Source organism: Eretmochelys imbricata, chromosome 28 (genome assembly GCF_965152235.1).
Source record: "Eretmochelys imbricata isolate rEreImb1 chromosome 28, rEreImb1.hap1, whole genome shotgun sequence".
In the NCBI taxonomy this organism is placed as follows: domain Eukaryota; kingdom Metazoa; phylum Chordata; order Testudines; family Cheloniidae; genus Eretmochelys; species Eretmochelys imbricata.
Genome location: NC_135599.1, coordinates 2,427,632 through 2,452,984, shown reverse-complemented (window position 1 = coordinate 2,452,984; position 25,353 = coordinate 2,427,632). Strand labels below are relative to the sequence as shown.

Here is a 25,353-nt window from a genome sequence, read left to right as displayed (position 1 = left end):
GGAGGTTGCTTTGACTGCAATTGCTATGACACCAGAGCTTGTGTCCCACGCCCATGCAATTCACTAGAAATGTCTATGCACAGAGACCCTTCTAGAGGGTTCTCTGTAGGGCTTGCAGGAAATGGAGAATTACTGTCCTTTCACCTTTCATTAAATTGTTGATGAAAGATGGAGCAGTTACGGGAGAAGTCCCAGAGAGTGGCACCGTGGGAGAGCTTGCCAATAAACCTGCTGCATAAAGAGAAAATTCAGGATCCAGCATCCAGTGCTGCCTTGCTGAACGTGCCTCCTCTTGTCACCTTTTGGTCAATGTTTTTTGTTCACGGAGAAACCCGCCTTTGACTAGTCATACCCATGCTTGCAAAAGGAACAGGTCTTTTTGCTGACAAGTGTTGAAAGGAGGCATCAGATGAACATGGAAACAAGGTAAAGGTTTCTGTAACTCATCTTCAGGCATGGCTGTTGAATCTGGGCTGCCTCTTACAATACTGTGCTAGTGACAAGTAGCAAAACCCCTCCAGGTGCTGTGATCACTTGGCCAACAACATGCCGTGACACACTATGGACACGCTATTGTCCATGTTAAAGAGCTTTCCCTCAACCCTCCCACTTCCCTGGTTCTTCTCAGACAAGCAGCAAAAGGCCAGAAGTCCAAAGCACAGACAATGCGATGTTTATTGGGGTTAGTTTCCAAGCAATCATATTTCGGAGCCCTTCACACCACTTGGGCTTATCTCTATACGCCAATAGAGTCTGTTCCCCAGTGTTCCCTTCCAAGCTCTCATGCCACAGAGCATTTACCCTGTATCCCCCTTCCCAGCTCTGACGCCGCAGAGCCTTGCCTGTGTCCCTGTTTCCCGTCCCCCGCCTTAGCAAGCATGATTCCAATTTCCCCTCCACTTCCTGTTTGACCCCAGTTTATATAATAATATTCTCAGCTATACCTTAACCAATCGTTTAACTGAAATTTAACTAACCAATCCTAACGTATCATAACATAATTCTCTAACCAACTATATCCAACTACCTTAATTAACTTACATCTAGCAAAATTAATTATAGAGCAGACAGAAACAAATAGCGAACCAGACAGATTAACAATAGAAAACTGGGGGGCATAAAGACAAAACATACAGAAATGAGGGTTTCACATCCACAACCATTGATAAGTGATTTCTTGCCAGACAGGATGCTGGCAAACGAAGTTTTCTTTAACCATCTTAAGATCTGTTCCTTTATCTAGTGGTGATGGGCACTCTCTGGACAGGATCTTCTTCCTAACCGCTCAATACCACCTTATTTCAGTGTGTCTGGTTTGGGATGTGACAATGTGACCGTACGCTTCCCAGCTTATGGCTGCCCCTGCTGCTTAGCCAAAGGGCTTAGCCTAAGAACAAGGTCTCCGACTATCCTAGTGAAAGCAGGCCCATACACAGGTGGACTGTGATTTTGATTCTTCGTTTTTATACCCCTGTAACTAGCTAAGTGATAAAAATACACCTAAGTGCTATAGCAGTCTCACATGTAGATGGAGCGAAGCCAGAGCTGGCTCCGGTTCGCACTGTGGATGCTCACACACAGAAACAACAGCGATGACAACACACTAACATTTCTGTAGTTGACAGGATTTGAACCTGCGTCAGGGGGACCCCCTCAAGGGATTTTAAATCCATCACCTTAACCACTCGGACACAACTATTTGATGGACAGCTGCTTAGCTACACTATGATTCTGTTCTCACAGAATTATCCCTTCAAATTGCTTGCTCAGACCAGCTTCCCCAGCACAAGTGTGTCCATGGCGGAACAGAGAGAATTTCTGCCCATTTCTCTTCCGGCTGGAGCATGATCGGAGTATGTTTGTGGTTAATGACTTTGCAATAGATTGTTGTTCATTCCCCACTTCGACAAGTCAGACAGTCCCTTTCCTATTCAAATCTCCAGCACATCGCTTCAAGAGCAAGGGTCAGGATTTCTCTGGGGCACTGTCAGGGATGCAGGTAGCTACATCCCCTCTGTCTGACTATTGCCATTGTAGGAGAGAAGGTTTCAATGGAATTGAATGCCCTGGCTCAGACAAGAGACACAGGGAGGTTTTACTGTTCATGGATCTGTGCAAAGGAAATTGTGTTTCTGTGTGAAATTGAGGAGGGAAATAAAACATTCATCTGGCGGCCCAATGCCCTAAGGAATGTGGGCGAAGGACTCGGGCTGAGAAATGATTTAACGGGTTTGTATCAATTTCTTGCCCTGATTAAAAACTATGGCTAAAAGGCAGCCTTTGTTGTTAGTACTGCTACCTGTGTAGGGACACCCAGGTGGGTGTCAAGTCCATGGCCTTAACCAGGGGTAGTCGATTATTTTATCAAGGTCCAAATTTCTTGGTCAAGGTATAGTCATGGTCTAGATTCCAGAGAAAATAATACACTGATGATAATAAGTATAGAAAAAATTTTGCAATCACTATGGGCATAACTGTGATGATTGTAAAAAGAAAAGGAGTACTTGTGGCACCTTAGAGACTAACCAATTTATTTGAGCATAAGCTTTCGTGACCTACAGCTCTCTTCATCGGATGCATATTGTGGAAAGTTTAGAAGATCTTATATACACACAAAGCATAAAAAAAACCTCCTCCCACCCCACTCTCCTGCTGGTAATAGCTTATCTAAAGTGATCTCTCTCCTTACAATGTGTATGATAATCAAGGTGGGCCATTTCCAGCACAAATCCAGGTTTTCTCACCCCCCCAACACAAAAACTCACTCTCCTGATGGTAATAGCTTATCCAAAGTGACCACTCTCCTTACATTGTGTATGATAATCAAGGTGGGCCATTTCCAGCGCAAATCCAGGGTTTAACAAGAATGTCGGGGGGGGGGTAGGAAAAAACAAGGGGAAATAGGCTACCTGGCATAATGACTAAGCCACTCCCAGTCTCTAGAAAATCCTAAGTTAATTGTATCCAATTTGTAAATGAATTCCAATTCAGCAGTTTCTCGCTGGAGTCTGGATTTGAAGTTCTTTTGTTGTAAAATAGCGACTTTCATGTCTGTAATCGCGTGACCAGAGAGATTGAAGTGTTCTCCGACTGGTTTATGAATGTTATAATTCTTGACATCTGATTAGTGTCCATTTATTCTTTTACGTCGAGACTGTCCAGTTTGACCAATGTACATGGCAGAGGGGCATTGCTGGCACATGATGGCATATATCACATTGGTGGATGTGCAGGTGAAGGAGCCTCTGATCGTGTGGCTGATGTTCTTCGGCCCTGTGATGGTGTCCCCTGAATAGATATGTGGGCACAGTTGGCAACGGGCTTTGTTGTAAGGATAGGTTCCTGGGTTAGTGGTTCTGTTGTGTGGTATCTGGTTGCTGGTGAGTATTTGCTTCAGGTTGGGGGGCTGTCTGTAGGCAAGGACTGGCCTGTCTCCCAAGATTTGTGGGAGTGTTGGGTCATCCTTCAGGATAGGTTGTAGATCTTTAATAATGCGTTGGAGGGGTTTTAGTTGGGGGCTGAAGGTGACGGCTATTGGAGTTCTGTTATTTTCTTTGTTAGGCCTGTCCTGTAGTAGGTGACTTCTGGGAACTCTTCTGGCTCTGTCAATCTGTTTCTTCACTTCCGCAGGTGGGTATTGTAGTTGTAAGAATGCTTGATAGAGATCTTGTAGGTGTCTGTCTCTGTCTGAGGGGTTGGAGCAAATGAGGTTGTAACGCAGAGTTTGGCTGTAGATGATATATCGTGTGGTGTGGTCAGGGTGAAAGCTGGAGGCATGTAGGTAGGAATAGCGGTCAGTAGGTTTCCGGTATAGGGTGGTGTTTATATGACCATCGTTTATTAGCACTGTAGTGTCCAGGAAGTGGATCTCCTGTGTGGACTGGACCTGGCTGAGGTTGATGGTGGGATGGAAATTGTTGAAATCATGGTGGAATTCCTCAAGAGCTTCTTTTCCATGGGTCCAGATGATGAAGATGTCATCAATATAGCGCAAGTAGAGTAGGGGCGTTACGGGACGAGAGCTGAGGAAGCGTTGTTCTAAATCAGCCATAAAAATGTTGGCATACTGTGGGGCCATGCGGTTACCCATAGCAGTTCCGCTGATCTCAAGGTAAACATTGTCCCCAAATGTAAAATAGTTATGGGTAAGGACAAAGTCACAAAGTTCAGCTGTTACTCTGAAACCTGTGATGATTGTGTCGTGTTTCACTCTATATCTTGTGCCACCGCCTTTCCCTTTAGCCTTGGCGTTTACCAAGGGTAAAAACTAACCATCTCTTCAGACACAAGGGAGTGTTTGTGTTCATTCCTGCGAGCTACACAAGGGTTTGATGTTGCTGCTTTCAATCCTCCGGCTCTTCCGGGACAAGGAACAATTCAGGCTGTCACTGAACTGAAGGAGGGAGATCATTTTTTGACAGGGAGAGGGATGCCTCCTCTTAAAGGTGTTTGTCTGGCTGGCAGCCCTGGTTCCCAGGTCTCTCCTGAGGGAAGAAAGTTTTGATGTAAAATACTAAAACTTTTAAGGTAGAGGAGGGAAAGGTGATGGCCACATGATGGGGCCGGTCTGAACCACAACATGGTTCTTTCACGTGGGATGACTCTGAACACTGACTGATCTCCAGGCCCTTGGATTTGAAGAGATGTTTAGTTTTGCACTTGGTAGACTACAAGGCTGAAGCAATTTTATGGATGGTGACACTATGATTGAAGGGTTATTTAATGTTGTAAAAATTGGTAAAAACACTTAGCTTAAATTTGAGCTGCCTGTTATTAAAGGCTGATTTCACCACGTCAGTTCCATCAGGTCTTCTAGTATTGCCCTGGGTTGTCTCATGCCTCGGTGGGAAGTAAAGGGAATCGTCCCATGCTGCCCTTGGCTCCAGGCTGATTTATCCGGGAAGGGGCCGTGGAATTGATTTGTTTGCTGTTGAGAAGGGAGCCAGGCCAGTTCTCAGGGAACGAGAACTCCCAGCATCTTTAGCAAAGCTTTTGACACTGTCTCCCACAGTATTCTTGTCAGCAAGTTAAAGAAGTATGGGCTGGATGAATGCACTATAAGCTGGGTAGAAAGTTGGCTAGATTGTCGGGCTCAACGGGTAGTGATCAATGGCTCCATGTCTATTTGGCAGCTGGTATCAAGTGGAGTACCCCAAGGGTCGGTCCTGGAGCCGGTTTTGTTCAATATCTTCAGAAATGATCTGGAGGATGGTGTGGATTGCACTCTCAGCAAATTTGCGGATGATACGAAACTAGGAGGAGTGGTAGATGCGGTGGCAGGTAGGGATAGGATACAGAGGGACCTAGACAAATTGGAGGATTGGGCCACAAGAAATCTGATGAGGTTCAACAAGGATAAGTGCAGGGTCCTACACTTAGGACGGAAGAATCCAATGCACCGCTACAGACTATGTACTGAATGGCTAGGCAGCAGTTCTGTGGAAAAGGAGCTAGGGGTGACAGTGGATGAGAAGCTGGATATGAGTCAACAGTGTGCCCTTGTTGCCAAGAAGGCCAATGGCATTTTGGGATGTATAAGTAGGGGCATAGCCAGCAGATGGAGGGATGTGATCGTTCCCCTCTATTGGACATTGGTGAGGCCTCATCTGGAGTACTGTGTCCAGTTTTGGGCCCCACACTAAAAGAAGGATGTGGATAAATTGGAGAGAGTCCATGAAGGGCAGCAAAAATGATTAGGGGTCTAGAACACGTAAGTTATGAGGAGAGGCTGAGGGAACTGGGATTGTTTAGTCTGCAGAAGGGAAGAATGAGGGGGGATTTGATAGCTGCTTTCAACTACCTGAAAGGGGGTTCCAAAGAGGATGGTTCTAGACTATTCTCAGTGGCAGAAGATGGCAGGACAAGGAGTAATGGTCTCAAGTTGCAGTGGGGGAGGTTTAGGTTGGATATTAGGAAAAACTTTTTCACTAGGAGGGTGGTGAAACACTGGAATGCGTTACCTAGGGAGGTGGTAGAATCTCCTTCCTTAGAAGTTTTTAAGGTCAGGCTTGACAAAGCTCTGGCTGGGATGATTTAATTGGGGATTGGTCCTGCTTTGAGCAGGGGGTTGGACTAGATGACCTCCTGAGGTCACTTCCAACCCTGGTATTCTATGATTCTATGATTCCCAGCCCAAGCCATACTGCTGCCCTGTCCCAGCCTCTGTCCCCCTGGGGGCCCTGCATGTCTGACTCGAGAGCATGCGGGGAGCAGCAGCTGACGCAGAGGACAGTCTGGGCTGGGCAAGTGCTAGGAGCTCAGCACCAGAGGCTCCCTTTCCAGGAGAAAACAATCAGTCCCCGTCCCCACCCCAGGACAGCAGCCAGGAGCTAAGGGCAGGGCCGAGTGGGGGTTTCTCTTTTTTCTCTTCCTGGAGTGAGCAGGCACCTGGGGGGGTTTCTAGCAGAGCAGTTGGAACTGAATTGGGGAACCAGCTTTTAATAACGGGCAGCTCAGGTTCAGACTAATTTTGTTACAATTTTCTCTATAATGTAAAAAAAATCGAAAGTAAACGGGCAACAATTATTGGAACTCTTCTCTGCTAGTGTTCCCTGCCATAGAACGAAATGGCTTTGTGACTTTTCATGATGTGGGAGTCAGGTTCCCTCACTGTTCAGAGTCAATGTGCACAGAAGAAGCCTTTTGTGTTTCATTTCTTGTGTTTCATTTCATTTCTGCTGCTATTGTGTGGCCATTTCCTTCCCCTCCTTTCTGTCCAAAGTGCAGAGCTCAGTTCCTCCAGGGAGAGAGGGACATCTTTCTTCTTTCCTTCCTAAACAGCCCCTTTCCTCGGATTAACCTTTGCTGGGATCTGGATGGGGAACAGCCGTTTCTGAGGATTCATCTAGCATCATATTTGGTGTTGAGATTTTACAGCCAGACTAGATCACTATGTACATCTGCTCTGACAAAGGAGCTCTGCGTTTCTGGTCTAAATGGAATTATTTGGCCATTAATTCTATCGGGATGAAGGGGTTCTAGTTACCTGTGCCCTGTACCACTCGGGCAACAATGGAGAGATTGGAGGGCGTGGAGCTGGGGAGCAGTGTGTGCTCCAAGGAAAGTTGTTGCTGTCCCCTGGTAACAGAGGGCAGGTGTGGTGATTTTGTAAGCCGTGGTGTTTGTATATATATAAAGTGTCCTAAATCTCCAGGTTCCAACCCATCCCTTGTCTGGGCTATCCAAGTCGCTCTTTGTTGAGTGTATAGCTCAGTGATTGAACATTTGCCTGCCTGGCAATGGGTTCCTCCTTCAAATCCCAGTGCTTCTGTTTATAAACTTTGTTGAATGAAAATCGATTTCCTTACCCCTCTCCAGTATGATCAGGAATGATGCTTGTAATAAATTTAAAAACTCAGCATTTTACTAGGCAAATGTATAAAAACTAGCAAACCTGTCCATCAGCTGAAATCCATTCCAGTCCTCGGCATCTCTGAGAGGGACACTGTATTTGAGGCCTGTGGGACACCTCTGTGATGATGATCGGTTGAAAAATGCTGGATTCAATGAAAGATGAGACCATAGGAGGGAAAGGTGAATGGCAGCACCACACAGGGTCATGATACACAGACATGGGGCTTCACTGTCACTACCCCTGTGTGTTCCATCATTTATCTCCTAGAGAATCACACCCTCCCCATCCCCACACACTGTCACACAAAATCTTTTCCCCTTGAGCCCAATCCAACCCCAATGATTAGGGGAGTGGAACAGATGACTTATGAGGAGAGGCTGAGGGAAGTGGGGTTGTTTAGTCTGCAGAAGATAAGAATGAGGGGGGATTTGATAGCTGCTTTCAACTACCTGAAAGGGGTTCCAAAGAGGATGGCTCTAGACTGTTCTCAGTGGTAGCAGATGACAGAACAAGGAGTAATGGTCTCAAGTTCAGTGGGGGAGGTTTAGGTTGGATATTAGGGAAAACTTTTTCACTAGGAGGTTGGTGAAACACTGGAATGCGTTAGCTAGGGAGGTGGTGGAATCTCCTTCCTTAGAAGTTTTTAAGGTCAGGCTTGACAAAGCCCTGGCTGGGATGATTTAGTTGGGGATTGGTCCTGCTTTGAGCACGGGGTTGGACTAGATGACCTCCTGAGGTCCCTTTCAACCCTGATATTCTATGATTCTATGATTAAACCCTACTGTAAGGGGACTGTTGCCTCCTTACTGACATTGAGTGGGCATGTTTTAGTTGCTAGGTCCCAGTACTCAAAGGGGAAGGGTCGATGGGGAATCAGGACCCTGAGACTGACGGTCCCCAGGAACAATGGGGAGAGGCCAGTGCTCCAGGTCAGCGTGAGTGACAGGGCGGGGAGGCTAATCAGGGAGTCAGGAGGCCAGGGAGGTCCCATCCTCCATGTGAGCTGGAATTGCCTGGGTAAGACAGAGTGGGGCCGAGCTAAGGAGAAAGCAGGGGCCCAAGCTTAGGTGGGGAGCAGAGCTGGGGCAGATCCAGAGGGACCAGAAAAGCAGCCCAGAGAGAGCAGCCGCTGTCCTGGGAGCAGAGCTGCAGCCCCAAAGCCAGAGGCACAGCCCAGAGAGAGGAGACCCTGTTGTGACAAACTGGGACTGTTCTTAATGTTTCCTCTGAATAATGTGGGGGTGCCTCAGTTTCCCCTAGGCAGTTCTTAAGTCTGTAGGTGGTGGGGTAAGGGTGTATGATCATTGCAGAGCCCTAGAGGGCAGGTGTGTGCAGGGTTCTGGACACAGAGAATGGCCGACACCCTGTTTCCTGGCAACTGATGGCCTGGGACCTTCCCCCCTGCAAGGTGAGAGCTAAAGGGTTGGAGAACAAAGGAATCCGGTGACCTCCTGGCCCGGGGAAAGGAACAAAGCCCAGGGGGGAGGGGCTGGAGGGAGTTTCAGTTTGGGACTGGCTGGGACATGGAGTGAAGGGCAGACGTGGTTGTCTGGCTCACTGCCCCCCAAAATGGACCCAGCTGAGGGTTCCTGTTCTCTGCACCTACAAGCTCTGTTTTAGACCGTGTTCATGTCCTTTAATGGACCTTTGTTTTGCTGGCTGGCTGAGAGTCACGTCTGACTGCGAAGTTGGGGTGCAGGACCCTCTGGCTTCCCCAGGAGCCCCACCTGAGCGGACTCGCTGTGGGAAGCGCACGGAGGGGCAGAGGATGCTGAATGCTCCGAGGTCAGACCCAGGAAGGTGGAAGCTGTGTGAGCTGTGTGTCCTGAAGGCAGGCTGCTCACAGAAAGGAGACTTCCCCAGAGTCCTGACTGGCTTCATGGGGAGCAGTTCCAGAATATCGCCCAGGGACTCCGTGACAACCGGTGGCAGGGGTGGGATCTACTGCCCCCCATGGATGACACTTCCTGCAGTAAGTGACTGGGGAGCAATAAAACGAAGGGGGATTGACGAGGACCAGGCGTGCTGAAGGCTCAGAGAGGAGCTGTTTGGGGGGGCGGTTAACACCTGGGAGTGTGTGACCAGCGAGAAGGACTCTGTAGTAATGGGGTCCCCCTGGGGACTGTGGTGAGCAGTCTCAGGGGTGGAGGAGCCTACGTCTTGGCCCTGGGACAGAGAAGGACTTTTCCAGTAACAGAGTTCCCCTGGGGATTGCAGCGAGTGCTGGGACCGGAGGAGTCTGCAGCTCGACCCTGGCAAAGAGGTGGTGACCTCGAGAAGGGCTGGCACAAAAGGGGTTCTCCCTGGAAATCGTGGGCAGCTGAGAGCACACAGGCCTGTGAGTCCACAACAACTTGGGAAGAGCGGAGTGACGGCCTATCACCATCTCCTTAAGAAGGACATTGTAACCCGGTGCAGAAAGAGAGGGTTACACGTTGGAAAGTTCACCAAGGCACAGTTAATTGTGCAGCTGGAGAAGGATGATCCCTCTAAGGAGCAGATTCCTGACCCCAAATTGGGCTATAGCAGGATCTGGGAGCAGCTGGAGTAGTAGCCAGGCATAGCCGAGACTCCTGTCCTCGACTAGACGGGGGTCTTCACGATCGGGTTCCCCATCGGGGGATCGGAGACGGACGGGATTGGAGCTGAGTCTGAGAGAGCCAGAGGACTGTGAGAGACAGTGAGAGCCCGAGAAAAAGCTGCAGAAGCAGCAGCAGCATGAACTGGCGGTGGGGGAGTGGAGAGGCCTAGGGGACCTCCCAGGGGTGAGTGGGGATAGACCCCAGGGGGCCAGTTCCGTAGGGAACCTCGAGACTAAATTTCTGCCCCTGGTTAAGGACGGCGGAGGATGTGGATGCCCACCTCGCTGCCTTTGAGCAGGCTGGAGATTTGAACCAGGGGGACCCTGCGGAAAAGCCCCAGTATCTAGCTCCCTTGCTGGGTTCCAAGGCCATAGACTCCATCAGCCAGATGGGTGGGGAGGTGGACAAGCTTTCACTCCTGACCCGAACCTGTATGTCTGTGTGGAGTTCCCTGGGGCCAGGCCCCTCGAACCTCCAGTGGGAGCAGATGGTGATGGTCAATGGGGAGACATTCATGGGGTGGCGAGATCCTGGGACAGAGAGAACTTTTGTCAGGCCCCGGGCAGTGCAGCCTCAGATGCTGAGGGGCTGTGTGAGCTGGGTGAGGGTCCCAGGGACGAAGCCCCTCGCCCTGCCTTTGGCCCAGATCCCTGTGCAGACCCAGGAGGGGTGGGGCTGGCTGGCCGTTGGGGTTCTCCGGGATATCGGCTGTGAGTCTCCGTTGTGGGGTGACTGTGTCTCTTTGGGATAGGATCCAGGCCCTGCTCCGGTAACTGCCAAGGGTTTGAATTTGAATCCAGGGAACCAATCGGTGGAGAGGGAAATGGTCAGTGAAAATGCAGATGACCTGGCTGGCAGCAGGGAGGAGCTTCTAGGCTCAGGATACCTGCCTGCCTGTAACCAGACCCCTGGGTTTGGGTGGGACAGAGAGACGCTCCTTGCCCTATTGCCCCATTGCAAACTGGAGAGGGGGGCTCAGGGGGCTCACGCTGGCTCTGAAGCAGCAAGGAAAGCAGCGAGCTTGCTGCCTACCCCTACTGGGACAGCAAGGGCAGTGCTGAGCACAGTGGGAGCTGAGACCCCAGCTGATGGGGGGAGACACAGGCAGGGCAGGGGATCTGTTGGGAGTGGCAAGGTGCTTGGTAAGGAAAGTCTGGATGAGCCTAGGCAGCCTTGTGAGCTGATGGCTGTGTCTAGTCAGCAGGGTGGGAAGGCGAGGAGAGTGGAAGATGAGTGTCCCTGGACCTTACCTGTTAGCTGGGTGGAGGATTGTGAAAGGGAAGGAAACATGCCTGTGTCTGCCAGGGGTATTGACTTGCCTATGGAGAGAGCTACCCTCATCACCAAGCAGTTGACTGTGACCAGCCCTGTGTGCTTGGACAAGGGGAAAAGATCCCAAGCTGGGTGTCTGGGAAAGGAGAATGTGTCTCCGGCTCTTAAAGGGGCCTTTCAGCCTGTGATGGTTGAGGGTCGTGCAGTTGTCTCAGAGTTGGTTCTAGATTCAGCTAAAGCCCAGGAAGGGAAGGGTCCTAAGTTTGTGTCTGCTTAGGAGAATGGCACCGTAAAAAGCTCACATCCAGTTAGGGTCTATGTAAAATCCCAGAGACCAGACAATTCTGGTGCTTGTATTTTGCCTGTTGCTAGTGTGTTGTTGGAAAGGGTGCAGCAACTCTGTCTAATCAGGGTGAGATCCTAGCCAGGGCACAAGGAGAGCAGAAAGGTGATTTGATCGTGTTACCTCCTGAGGGTGTGGAAACCTGTAGCAAGAAGGAAAAGATTCCTGAATTTGTGTGTGGCACAGGGAAGGAGAATGCTTCTAACCTTTTATCTAAGAAGTCTGTAAGTTTGTCTGAAAGGGGATGGTGTAGGAATCCGCCGGATGGGCCAGAGGTAATTCTGGATGTAAGGGAGACCCAGAAAGAGTCTGTTGTTGCTCAGGAAAGTTTTCCTCTAGAGCAAGCCCTAGGTGAAGAGGGTAAGAGCAGAATTTCTATGAAGGGTGAATTGTTGCATAGAAAAGCCCTAGGGAAAGGAATCCTCATGAAGTTTTTGCAAGCAGTTTTCTGCAGCTGAAGGATGTGAAAGTGATTTAATCAAGAAAATTTCAGTTCCTAACAGCCAGAAATTTTCTGTTGTGAATGGATCCACTGACTTTCCTGTTGAAAGATGCAGTGTGGAGAGCTTTGAGAAGGTCTTGGTGGCTTTGAACTTCCCCAGGTCACCGGCTAAAGTGACCCCACACAGTTCGATCTTGAAGGAGGGACAGATGTGATGAAGTGGGACTATTCTTAATGTTTCCTCTGAATATTGTGGGGGTGCCTCAGTTTCCCCTATGCAATTCTTAAGTCTCTAGGTGGTGGGGTAAGGGTGTATGATCATTGCAGAGCCCTAGAGGGCAGGCGTGTGCAGGGGTCTGGACACAGACAATGGCCGACACCCTGTTTCCTGGCAACTGATGGCCTGGTCCTTCCCCCCTGAAGGTGGAAGCTGTGTGAGCTGTGTGTCCTGAAGACAGGCTGCTCACAGGAAGGCGACTGCCCCAGAGTCCTGACTGGCTTCACGGGGAGCAGTTACAGAGCATCGCCCAGGGACTCCGTGACACCTGTCCTGGGAGCAGAGCTGCAGCAACCAGAGCCAGAGGGGCCAGAGAAGCAGCCCAGGGAGCTGGAGGCAGAGCAGCAGCTGTGCTGAGGCAGAGTGAAGCTGGAGCTGGAGCAGTCTGGAGCCGGGTGTGGTGAGCAGCGGGGGAGAGCGAGGTGGGACCCTGGGCAGTGGGCCCAGCACAGGGAGACGCCTCAGCCAGGAGGCTCTGCAGGCCAGACTTGAAGGGGGATTGGTAACACCGACAGTCCTCAGGGGAGTGGGGGAGGGCCTGGGACGGAGCAGGGGTTGGGAAGAGGCGGGGTGGGGCAGATAAGGGGTGGGGATTTGGGGAAGGGGTGGACTGGGGTGGGGGCTATGGAGAGGACGTGGAGCAGGGGCTGGAGCAGCACCCAGCTGCACAGGGCGCCAGGAAATTTGCAGCTTCGTACTTTGTGTATGGGTAAGGATGGCCCTGGTGGTGACACTAGGATCGAAGGATTATTTAGTGCGATAGCGAATTGTAAAACACAAACAAACCCAGTTAGCTTAAATTAGAGCTGCCTGTTATTAAAGGCTGTTTTCCCCACATCAGTTCCAAAAGTTCTTCTAGAAACGCCCTGGGTTCCCTCACGCCTCAATGGGAAGTAAAGGGAATTGTCCAGTGCTGCCCTTTGCTCCAGGCTGATTTTCCTGGGAGGGGACGTGGAACTGATTTGTTTGCTGTTGAGAAGGGAGCCAGGCCAGTTCTCAGGGAAGGAGAACTCCCAGCATCTTCCCAGCCCAACCCAGGATGCTGCCCTGTCCCAGCCTCTGTCCCCCTGGGGGCCCTGCATGTCTGACTCGAGAGCATACGGGGAGCAGCCGCTGACGCAGAAGACAGCCTGGGCTGGGCAAGTGCTTGGAGCTCAGCGCCAGAGGCCTATACTGCCTCCCTCCCCAGCAGCAAACAATCGGTCCCCACCCCCACCCTCGGACAGCAGCCTGGAGTTAAGGGCAGCACCCAGTGGGGGGTTCTCTTTTCGCCCCTACTGGGCTGAGCAGGGACCTGGGGGTGTTTCTAGCAGAGGAGTTGGCACGGAATTGGGGAACCAGCTTTTAATAACAGACAGCTCATGTTCAGACAAATCTTGTGGCAAATTTATTTAGAACATGAAAGAATTCATAAGTAAACGGGCAGGAATTATTGGAACTCTTTTCTCTTAGTGTTCCTGGCCATAGAAAGAAATGGCTTTTTGGATTTTCATGATATGGGAATCAGATTCGTTTGCTGTTCAGAATCAATGTACAAACAAGCCTGTTGTGTTTCATTTCTTAGGTTACAGCGCCATCATGTGTCCATTTCCTTCCCCTCCTTTGGCACCTTAGAGACTAACCAGTTTATTTGAGCAAGCTACAGCTCACTTCATCGGATGCGTACTGTGGAAAGTGTAGAAGATCTTTTTATACACACAAAGCGTGAAAACCCCTCCCACACACAAACCCACTCTCCTGCTGGTAATAGCTTATCTCCTTACAACGTGTACGATAATCAAGTTGGGCCATTTCCAGCACAAATCCAGGTTTTCTCCCCTCCCACACATACACACAAACCTACTCTCCTGCTGGTAATAGCCTATCTAAAGTGACCACTCTCCTTACAATGTGTATGATAATCAAGGTGGGCCATTTCCAGTACAAATCCAGGGTTTAACAAGAACGTCTGGAGGGGGGTGGGGGTAGGAAAAATCAAAGGAAAATAGGTTACCTTGCAGAATGACTTAGCCACTCCCAGTCTCTATTCAAGCCTAAGTTAATTATATCCAATTTGCAAATAAATTCCAATTCAACAGTCTCTTTGAATCGAATACACATTGTAAGGTAGATAAGCTATTAACAGCAGGAGAGTGGGTTTTGGGGGTGGGGGGGGAGAAAACCTGGATTTTTGCTGGAAATGGCCAAACTTGATTATCATACACATTGTAAGGAGTCTCTACGTAAAAGAATAAATGGACACAAATCAGATGTCAAGAATTATAACATTCATAAACCGGTCGGAGAACACTTCAATCTCTCTGGTCACATGATTAGAGACATGAAAGTTGCGATATTACAACAGAAAAACTTCAAATCCAGACTCCAGCGAGAGACTGTTGAATTGGGATTCATTTGCAAATTGGATACAATTAACTTAGGCTTGAATAGAGACTGGGAGTGGCTAAGTCATTATACAAGGTAACCTATTTCCCCTTGATTTTTCCTACCCCCTCCCCCCCCGACGTTCTTGTCACTTGCACAGCTGTTACTCTGAAACCTTTCCCTCCTTTCTGTGCAAAGCGCTGGTATTTTGCACAGTAAAGGTACTTCCTGAGGAGGGAAAGGGAGCTGCATTCACTTAATGAACAATCACTAGAAAATGAACATCAGAACAGCCACGCTATGTCAGACCAATGGTCCAGCTAACCAGTATCCTGTCTTCTGACAGTGGCCAATGCTAGGTACTTCTGAGGGAATGAACAGAACAGGGACTCATCAAGTGATCCATCCCCTGTTGCCCATTCCCAGCTTCTGGTGACAGATTAAACCCATTAGATGAGGCCTCCATCCCTCACAGAAATCATCTCCCTTCTTCAGTTAAGGGACATTCTGGATCTTTCCTTATCCTTGAAGAGACCAAGGGTTGGAATCTGCTGTATCCAGCCACTTCTGTACAAAGCAGGAATGAACACAAAGAGTTCCTTTAGAAGGAGCTGTCTCCTTCCTTCGCAGGTTAGATTTTTCTATGATTTTTCTTCCTCCCACACTTTTCATCACGCTTGGAGCCTGACTCAGTTCAGAGCTGAAATGCTGCCTCTTTGAACACATTCAAGAAAATGTCTGTGCTATGGACAGAAATGAGATTCAGACCCCCTTCTCTACAGGAAGCTATAGCTTGAATACATTGAAATACATTGTGCGACCCTCTGGGTAGGTGGGAAAAGAGAAGCCAGCTCAGCACATGATGAAACTGGAGCCTAATTCCTCCGAGGAGAAGAAGACCTCTTTCTTCTCTTTGTCCTAAACAGCCCCCTTCCTTGGATAACCCTTTGCTGGGATCAGAATGGATGGGGAACAGCCGTTTCTGAGGATTAATTTCACATCATATTTGGTGTTGATTCCTAGATTTTACAGCCAGACTAGATCACTATGTACATCCGGTCTGACCTTTTTCGTAACAGAGTCCAGAGAATTTTGCCCAGTGACTCCTACATCCACCCCAATGTCTTCTGGTTGAATGAGCACGGTTCATTCAGAAAGTCATGAGGTTTGGATGTAAAAGGTGTGAAGTGATGGGAAAACTGGCCCTTCCTCCTAGCTTAAATTCTTTAACTCCTACATCTAGACAATAATACTCTGCTCTTCACTGGCCATAAATGAAACCCTGGTCTCGCTAGGGTTGATCAAAGAGGTTTTTCTGTACCGTCAGCAGGGTTGAGTGGTCTAAGGCACAAGACTCTATATCTCAAGTCAGTGTTCTGGTCTCTGTATAGAGATGTCTGTTTAAATCACACTCCATTGGCTCATTTCAATCAGCTTTGTCACATGGAGACACAGTAGCTGGAGAAAGCCTAGTATGGCTGACAAAAAGCTGTGTGCATGCATTCCCCAGTGGTTAGAATTTTGTGCTCTTACTCTCAATTCCCAGTTGGGGGAGGACTTTTTCTAACAAAAATTTACTTTCCATTCTTCACTTGCAAGTCAAACAAGAAATACAATATTCCCCCCACCCCAACTCCCCATCCTTCTTCATGCTGCTGGAAAACTCTGCACCTTAAATCCCAGGCTCTACGCCCTTTTATAGAACTAGATCTGCTTTTCCCTCCTGATTCATTGTATCAGCTTTCTCAGCTTTGGCTGCCCCATTTGTCAACTCTGTGCAGGCAGGAAGCAGCCAAAGTGCTGATTTCCTGGCGCATTGGTTAGGGGATCATGGTTTTTGCACAGCGTCTGCATGTCCATCTTTCACCTCCTTGTCCTCCTCAGTAAGCCGAACCCTTTCCCACAGATACTTCGATAAGAAACTGTAGTGACCCAAGGACCTGCAGGTTTCCCTCACTCATCTTTATTATACTGCATTTCAGTGTTTTGTATGGTTGTCACTGGAAGCTGTCAGGGAAACGTCCGTGAAAAAGCAGAGTGGATATGAGCTTTGTTGGTTGTGAGATTTGTTTGTGTTTTGTGTCATTGTGAGATGCGCAAATTGGAGGTGCCCTTGCAGCATTTGTGAGGATTGTCTGAGTTAAAACAGAAGTTCTTGGTGCCGTTTGCTTCCCTGTTCTTCAAAGTGACACCAGCTGATGTAGTGGCTACTGAGAGAGCCTTCAAAAAGGGCCCCAAAAGTGACAGTAACTGGTTTCTGTAGTGTAGTGGTTATCACATTTGCCTAATGCACAAAAGTTCCCTGGTTCAGAAACAGTGCTGCTTTCTCTCTTGTGGCTCCTGTTGTCTTCTTTCCATCCAACTCCTTTCTCAAATACATCCATAGCTTCTATGCTTTCTTCCTCGTTGTTTTTTTTCTTTCATGAAACTTGAAGTTCAAAAGGAGAACGTTAGCCTGCATGTTGAGGGGCGGAATAGACCATCATTTGGGAGATTGCCAGCTACATATCAAATCTGAGCATAGAAGAATCCCAACCCTTTGTCCAGCATAGTTACCTCTGAGCCAGCAGTGTTCCTCCTCGCTTTTGTTTATTTTGAGCTAACCGCAAACAGCCTCATGTACCCTTTCCATGTCAGAAAAATCTATTTCCTGATGATCACATTTCCCCTCCTTTCCTGGCTAGGCAGGGTTGTGATGTAAGGAATCAGAACATAATAATTGGAAGTCGCTAGCCTAGTCACAGCATAATCATTGTGGAGCTTAAACTTTGTTCTGTAAACCAGCTAATACCTGTTATCCATGTATTTTCTGTTCCTAGACCAAACACTGCCCTGTTGGATCCGAGTTCTCCAGAATTCTCAGCCGTTGTTTCTGGGGGGGATTGGCTCCAGGCCATTAAAATGGATCACTATAAGGATAACTTCACAGCTGCTGGCTATACAACATCACTTTTCCCTTTCTAAATAACGTTTTTCCCATAATATTTTTTAACACTCAACAGCTTGCTCATCTTCAAACCATGTAAACACAAGCTCTGAGCTACAAATTTCCTTCCTGTTCCCTTGATTTTTTTAGCACAGTAAATTGATATAAAAGAAACAGAAAACAAAACAATTTCCAATATTATACATTGAGGACAGGTCTTTTTTTTTTTTTTTCATGCAGGTCCCCCACAGATGTGGGAACCTCCATGAAAACCTCCTAAGCTTATCTTTACCAGCTTCGGTCAAAACTTCCCCAAGGTACAAAATATTCCACCCTTTGTCCTTCGATTGGCCGCTACCACCACCAAACAAATACTGGTTACTGGGGAAGAGCTGTTTGGAAACATCTTTCCCCCCAAATTCTTCCCAAAACCTTGCACCCCACTTCCTGGACAAGGTTTGGTAAAAAGCCTCACCAATTTGCCTAGGTGACTACAGGCCCAGACCCTTGGATCTTAAGAACAATGAACAATCCTCCCAACACTTGAACCCCGCCTTTCCTGGGAAATGTTGGATAAAAAACCTCACCAATTTGCATAGGTGACGGCAGACCCAAACCCTTGGATCTGAGAACAATGCAGAAGCATTCAGTTTTCTTACAAGAAGACTTTTAATAGAAATAGGAGTAAATAGAAGTAAAGAAATCCTCTCTGTAAAATCAGGATGGTAGATACCTTACAGGGTAATTAGATTAAAAAACATAGAGAAAACCTCTAGGCAATTCAGCACAATTCTTTTCTCAGCCATTTAAAGAAATCATAATCTAACACATACCTAGCTAGATTACTTACTAAAAGTTCTAAGACTCCATTCCTGGTCTATCCCCGACAAAAGCAGCATATAGACAGACAAAGACCCTGTGTTTCTCTCCCTCCTTCCAGCTTTTGAAAGTATCTTGTCTCCTCATTGGTCATTTTGGTCAGGTGCCAGCGAGGTTTCAACACATATCTTCACTTGTTGTTCCCTCAACTGGTACTTCACCATGCTCAGATGGGTTTTGGATACTACGTGAAACTCAAACGGCCTCAGAACAGAGCATAGGCATGTTCCGATTGTGGACCTTTCATACAAGTAGAGCTGTGCAAATCATTTATTTCCTTGCTTGCTAGCTAGCCTAACCTATATAATAATAATACTAATTAATAATCATCCAGCTTGACCCAAGATTAATTTTTTTCAGTTTTCTTGGTGAAACAAAATTTAAAAAAATCATTTTTGGTCCACCAAAATATTTCAGTAAATAAAATATTCATCCAAAAACTATTCACCCAGCTCCATAAACTAGTCTTCAGAATTAAGCAGCTGGAGAGAAGGATCAGTAGCCTCTTCCATTCCTGAAGTCTAGCTGCTGAAGGGTGGGATGGATCAGAAAATAACAACTGGAAATTTCTCAGCCAGCCTTTCAACACACACAGCACCACTTTTCCCTTTTGAAATACCATTATTTCCTTAGCCCTTTTTCACATCAACCTCTTGTTCTTCTTCAAATGATGTTACCACAAGCTCTGAGATACTAATTTCCTTACTGCGCCCTTAATATTTTTAAAAACAACAAGGAGTCCTTGTGGCACCTTAAAGACTAGCAAATTTATTTGGGCATAAAATTTTGTGGGCTATAACCCACTTCATCAGATGTATGGAGTGGAAAATACCATAGGCAGGTATAAATACACAGCACATGAAAAGATGGGAGTTACCTTACAGAGTGTGTGTGGAGGGGGGTCAATGCTAACGAGTCCAATTCAGTTAGGGTGGATGTGGCCCATTTCCAATGGTTGACAAGGAGGTGTGAGTATCAACAGAGGGAAAATTATTTTTTGTAGTGACTTGGCCACTCCCAGTCTTTATTCAGGCCTAAGTTGATGATGTAAAGTTTGCAAATTAATTCCAGTTCTGCAGTTTCTCATTGAACTCTGTTTTTGAAGGGTTTTTTGGTTAAAAATGGCCACTTTTAACTCTGTTATTGAGTGTCCTGGGAGATTGAAGTGCTGTCCTACTGGTTTTTTAATGTTACAATTTTTGATGTCTGATTTGTGTCCATTTACTCTTTTGCATCGAGACTGTCTGGTTTGTCCAATGTACATGGCAGAGGGGCATTGCTGGCACATGATGGTATCTCTCAGGGGGAGGGATAAGTCAGGGTTTGAGCATTGGCCTGCTAAACCCAGGGTTGTGAGTTCACTTCTTGAGGGGGACATTTAGGGATCTGGGGCCAAAATTGGGGATTGGTCCTGCTTTGAGCAGGGAGTTAGACTACATGACCTCCCTGAGGTCCCTTCCAACCCTGATATTCTATGATCATGTTGGTAGATGTGCAAGTGAACAAGCCCCTGATGGTGTGGGTCCTATGATGGTGTCCCTTGAATATGTGAAAATGTGAGTTTGTTCTCTCTTCCTGTGCTATCTAAGCTAAGAGGAAGAGACATTTCCTGCATAAGATTGTTGAGAGGCAAGAAAGTGCATTTCATTTTGGGCTCACCATGTAAACAAAAAAGTACACTTAAGGTAGTAAGATCAAGCACCCAACATGGGGCTCAAACCCATGACCCTGAGACTAAGACTCTCATGTTCTACCAACTGAGCTAGCCAGGCTGTCTGTAGCATTTCTTCAAAAGGCACAGTCAGAGTGTGAGTTGAGATTCCTTTTCTGACATTTGCCTTCTGTCTTCATTCCTTCACTCTCCAGCTAGCAAGCAGGGGCTATTACAAGGCTGGTTAGATGCTGGTGTCTACATCAGAGAGCTGGGGTTGATTTACCAGCTGGTCAGAGAAACAAGCACGGGAGGGGGGAATTTAGTGTTCTCCCACCATGGGGAGATGCTCTTTGACTCACATAGTGGGGGAGAGTCAGAAAAAGCTTCTCAGCTCCCAGAGACGGGGTTGGGAAGTAGTTCTCCCCAAGCCACACACATATTTTTACAGGACATCAGACCTCCTGCGGAGAAGCTTCTCAAAGAATATGTGGCCCCAGGAAGGTCAGAGAAGGGAATCACAGTTTGCCTTACGAGGTAGGTGAGGGAAACCTGTAGGTCCTTAGGTCCCTCCAGCATCTGATGAAACCATTTGTGGGAAAGAGTCTGGGGTAGCCGAGCAGGACAAGGAGAGGACAGAAGGGCTTGCAGCTGGTGTGCAATCCCCACGCTCCCAGTGGCCCAAAAGAAGCAGGGTTCAGCACTTTGTCATCTTCCTGAGAGCGCAGCGCTGACAAAATGAGAGGTACACTAAGGGGCAGCTAAAGCCATGAGACCTGTGAAAATGAATCAGCCTCCCATCAGGTGGCGTCAACTCCCCTCTCTGGGTTTCTATCCCAGAAATACTTTCAGCTCAATGATTTTTTCCCCTGACAGAGGCTCCAGATTATAAACAGAAGAAGAAGCGGAGAGGAGTGCACTGGGGTCAATGAAAGCAGAGGAAAATTGCTCCTCTGGTGATTTCTTTGTTTTGCTCCTGTGATGCTGATGGAGGAACTGGAAGCATAATTTGAGATTGCGACACCGTGTTGTCCATTTTTGGGGCTTGGTTTGTGACACTGAGCACAGGGGATCCTTCACTCTCTGTTTTTGTCCCTTCAGGGCAATGGAGACTGGAGCAGCATCTGAGATTGGCGAAGTAGGAGCCTGAGAAAGCCCAAGCTGGTTGTCAGAAAGAAATGGCCCAACGTGGCCCATTAAGTGGTGGGCTCTGGAGTTTTAACGGCTGAGTTGTGGGTTCGATTCCCACAGGGCAATGAAAGTTTTTAAACAAAAATCTCCATTCATTCCGCGTTTGAAATTGGGAGCAAAAGAGGGCTCCTTGTCCTTATCAACAAGGGAGAGAATGGCTTTTTTCTTAGCAAATATTTTTAAAGGGCACTGACTAGAGCTGCAGGTCTGATTTCATTTGTATTTACAATGGAATGATTCTTTCTAGTATAGACAGAAATTCCTCAGCTAGCCTTGGATTCCACAGGAATACTAGAAGCAATGGTGTCTAACTAATACCTGCCTTTTTTTCGGAGAACAGGAATATCTGAGTTTTCCATGGACATTTCCCTTCCAGCACCTTGGGCCTCATCCAACAATATAGGAAACCGACATGCAGTCAAATACATGGAAAGTTTCTCAGCAAAGGGTTCACTGAGCAGGCCAGGGAAAAAGTTTTGCCAGAACACTTGGTTATAATATCCCACCCTGACCTTAAATGGAAAGCAAGGAGATGACTCTCAGAGCACACAACCAGAATAGGTAGGGCACCCACTTACGACTCAAACCCACCGATTATGAGTCTCACGTTCTACATTGTCAATGTACTGCGCCCTTCTCCCTCCACCTGTATATTGAACAGCTAAGCCTGCCTCCCCTCAAGCCATGTCAAGTCTCTTCTGGATAAGGAGCATGGAATTTACCCAACTAGGTGGCCTGAATGCACAGCTTTGGAGGATCTTTGAATTCCCTCCAACTTCTACCATAAAATGCTAAGCAGTTGGTTTTGTAATGTTACTGGAGAGGTTGAAATCATAGAATCATAGAAACGATAGAAATGAGTCCGTTTCTCAGGTAGAAGACAACGATTGTGTCAGAAGGAAGCCCCATAGTCACCACTGTCATATAATGATATGGTTTGTACAACATGTGTCTTGTGAGGTTTCATTGTAAAAGTTGTGATCTGTTGAATGTTAATACCTGGTTGGATGGTGTGTGCTATCCTTTTTTTCTGGGAAGTGATGAAGTTTTCCTCTGGGTGCGTTATTGAAATATGTTCTGAGGTTGGGAAGTGCCCACCACCAGCCTTTCAGGTGCGACAATGGAAAAGCTAGGCTCGCTGCTGGCCCATTGAAGGTATCCACACTCGCAAGGTCTATCCCAGGAACTGTGTATAATGCAGACTTCTCCAAGATAGCACAGAGACAATGGACACTGCTTGACTCAAATCCTAGCAAAGGAGCTTTCTAGAAAGTTGGAAGAAACTATGAAAGAGGGGAAGAGACATCATGACTTGGCCTCGCTCCCCCACAACTCAACACCTGGAAACACATCAGGAGGACAAAGACTGCACTGAAATAATTCAGAGATCAGAAGAGAATAATAATAATCCATTCAAATCAAAGTCCCCAGACAGACTAGTATTGGTTTTTCAGCGGAAAATTTTCAATTTGGGGGATTTTGTTTTCCCAGTCAGACCTTGCCAAGGGAAGCAGAGAGAAAATGTTTGAGTTGCCTCCTTCAGAACAGCTTGGCCTGGACACTCTAGCTGTGGGTCACTGTCGTTGCCTTGCTGTGGACGGGGGTATTTTAATAATTTATGGAGGTCCCAGGGTGAGATTATAAGGATGTTACCTTTTGAGATAAGATATAGAGAGCTAGACAATTCTTTCAGTACCACATTTCATTTAAAGCAGGGGATCTGAGTACCTGAGAAGGTTTTTGTTGCAGGAAGCACCATGGTTTGGTCTGTCATTATACCAAAGGGGGATATGGTTGTTTGTAAAGGAAGAGAGAAGACTGAATGCCTTTGATGAGGATGGTATTCGAACCCATGCATGCAGAGCACAATGGATTAGCAGTCCATCACCTTAACCACTTGGCCACCTCATCTGAGCTGTCAGGAAAGGGCACGAGGAGAAATCTAAGGCCAGCAGAGATAGGGACAATAAGGAGTTTTTAAATACTAAGCATAAGCAGGGTCTGAATGAGCTCCCCCCTCACATCTAGTGAGGAGCTGGGGGGAAAGACTTCAGGAACAGACCGTTTGCATAGACACGCCTACTCTGCCTAGGTACACAGCGTGATGGAGCCCCTTTGCCAGAATGACCTGTTTTGGCTGGTGTCAGGTTACAAATCACTTTAGCATTCAGTGAAATGAAATGTTATTATCCTTCCTGTATGAGTGAAAGGCAGCAGAACATACCTAGTCCATCCTGATTGAGGGGCTTGTGGGTGAGGAATACCTTTTATTGGACTGAATAGAAGTGATTGAGGACTTCACCTAAACCAGTGGTCCCCAAACTTCTGCCCTCTTGTCCGTGTCTGCGGCCCCTCGGAAGCTGCAGTCGAGAACCAGGGCTGGGAGTGGGGCTCTTGTTTCCTGGGAAGAGGGGTGCGGACGGGGCTAAGGGGGACAAGGCTGGACCAGAGGCCAGGTGCCCAGGCTGAGGGTGGGGTTGGGGAATAGAATCATAGAATCATAGAATATCAGGGTTGGAAGGGACCTCAGGAGGTCATCTAGTCCCACCCCCTGCTCAAAGCAGGAACAATCCTCAAATAAATCACCCCAGCCAGGGCTTTGTCAAGCCTGACCTTAAAAACTTCTAAGGAAGGAGATTCTACCACCTCCCTAGGTAACGCATTCCTGAGTTTCACCACCCTCCAAGTGAAAAAGTTTTTCCTAATATCCAACCTAAACCTCCCCCACTGCAACTTGAGACCATTACTACTTGTCCTGTCATCTTCTACCACTGAGAATAGTCTAGAACCATCCTCTTTGGAACCACCTCTCAGGTAGTTGAAAGCAGCTATCAAATCCCCCCTCATTCTTCTCTTCTGCAGACTAAACAATCTCAGTTCCCTCAGCCTCTCCTCATAAGTCATGTGTTCCAGATCCCTAATAATTTTTGTTGCCCTTCGCTGAACTCTCTCCAATTTATCCACATCCTCCTTGTAGTGTGGGGCCCAAACTGGACACACTACTCCAGATGAGGCCTCACCAATGTCGTAGAGAGGGGAACGATCACGTCCCTCGATCTGCTGGCTCTGCCCCTACCTATACATCCCAAAATGCCATTGGCCTTCTTGGCAACAAGGGCACACTGTTGACTCATATCCAGCTTCTCGTCCACTGTCACCCCTAGGTCCTTTTCCGCAGAACTGCTGCCTAGCCATTTGGTCCCTAGTCTGTAGCGGTGCATTGGATTCTTCCATCCTAAGTGCAGGACCCTGCACTTAAACTTGTTGAACCTCATCAATTTTCTTTTGGCCCAATCCTCCAATTTTTCTAGGTCCCTCTCTATCCTATCCCTACCTGCCACCGTATCTACCACTCCTAGTTTAGTATCATCCGCAAATTTGCTGAGAGTGCGATCCACACCATCCTCCAGATCATTTATGAAGATATTGAACAAAACTGGCCCCAGGGCCGACCCTTGGGGCACTCCGCTTGATACCGGCTGCTAACTAGACATGGAGCCATTGATCACTACCCGTTGAGCCCGACAATCTAGCCAACTTTCTACCTACCTTATAGTGCATTCATCTAGCCCATACTTCTTTAACTTGCTGACAAGAATACTGTGGGAGACCATGTCAAAAGCTTTGCTAAAGTCAAGAAACAATACATCCACTGCTTTCCCTTCATCCACAGAACCAGTAATCTCATCATAGAAAGGATTAGATTAGTCAGGCATGACCTTCCCTTGGTGAATCCATGCTGACTGTTCCTGATCACTTTCCTCTCGCGTAAGTGCTTCAGGATAGATTCCTTGAGGACCTGCTCCATGATTTTTCCAGGGACTGAGGTGAGGCTGACTGGCCTGTAGTTCCCAGGATCCTCCTTCTTCCCTTTTTTAAAGATTGGCACTACATTAGCCTTTTTCCAGTCATCCGGGACTTCCCCCGTTCGCCACGAGTTTTCAAAGATAATGGCCAATGGCTCTGCAATCACAGCCGCCAATTCCTTTAGCACTCTCGGATGCAACGCATCCGTCCCCATGGACTTGTGCACGTCCAGCTTTTCTAACTACTCCCTAACCACCTCTTTCCC

The 25,353-nt window shown here is 47.6% G+C and overlaps 2 non-coding genes across 2 annotated transcripts; both read right to left on the bottom strand.

Annotated features, from left to right (window-relative positions):
- Positions 1-1,613: 1,613 nt before the first annotated feature.
- On the bottom strand, positions 1,614-1,699 carry TRNAL-UAA (transfer RNA leucine (anticodon UAA)). The gene has a single exon. It is a non-coding gene; the product is annotated as a tRNA-Leu (tRNA).
- A 21,411-nt stretch (positions 1,700-23,110) lies between these two features.
- Positions 23,111-23,192, bottom strand: TRNAS-GCU (transfer RNA serine (anticodon GCU)). Its single transcript has one exon. It is a non-coding gene; the product is annotated as a tRNA-Ser (tRNA).
- Between the last annotated feature and the right edge of the window lie 2,161 nt (positions 23,193-25,353).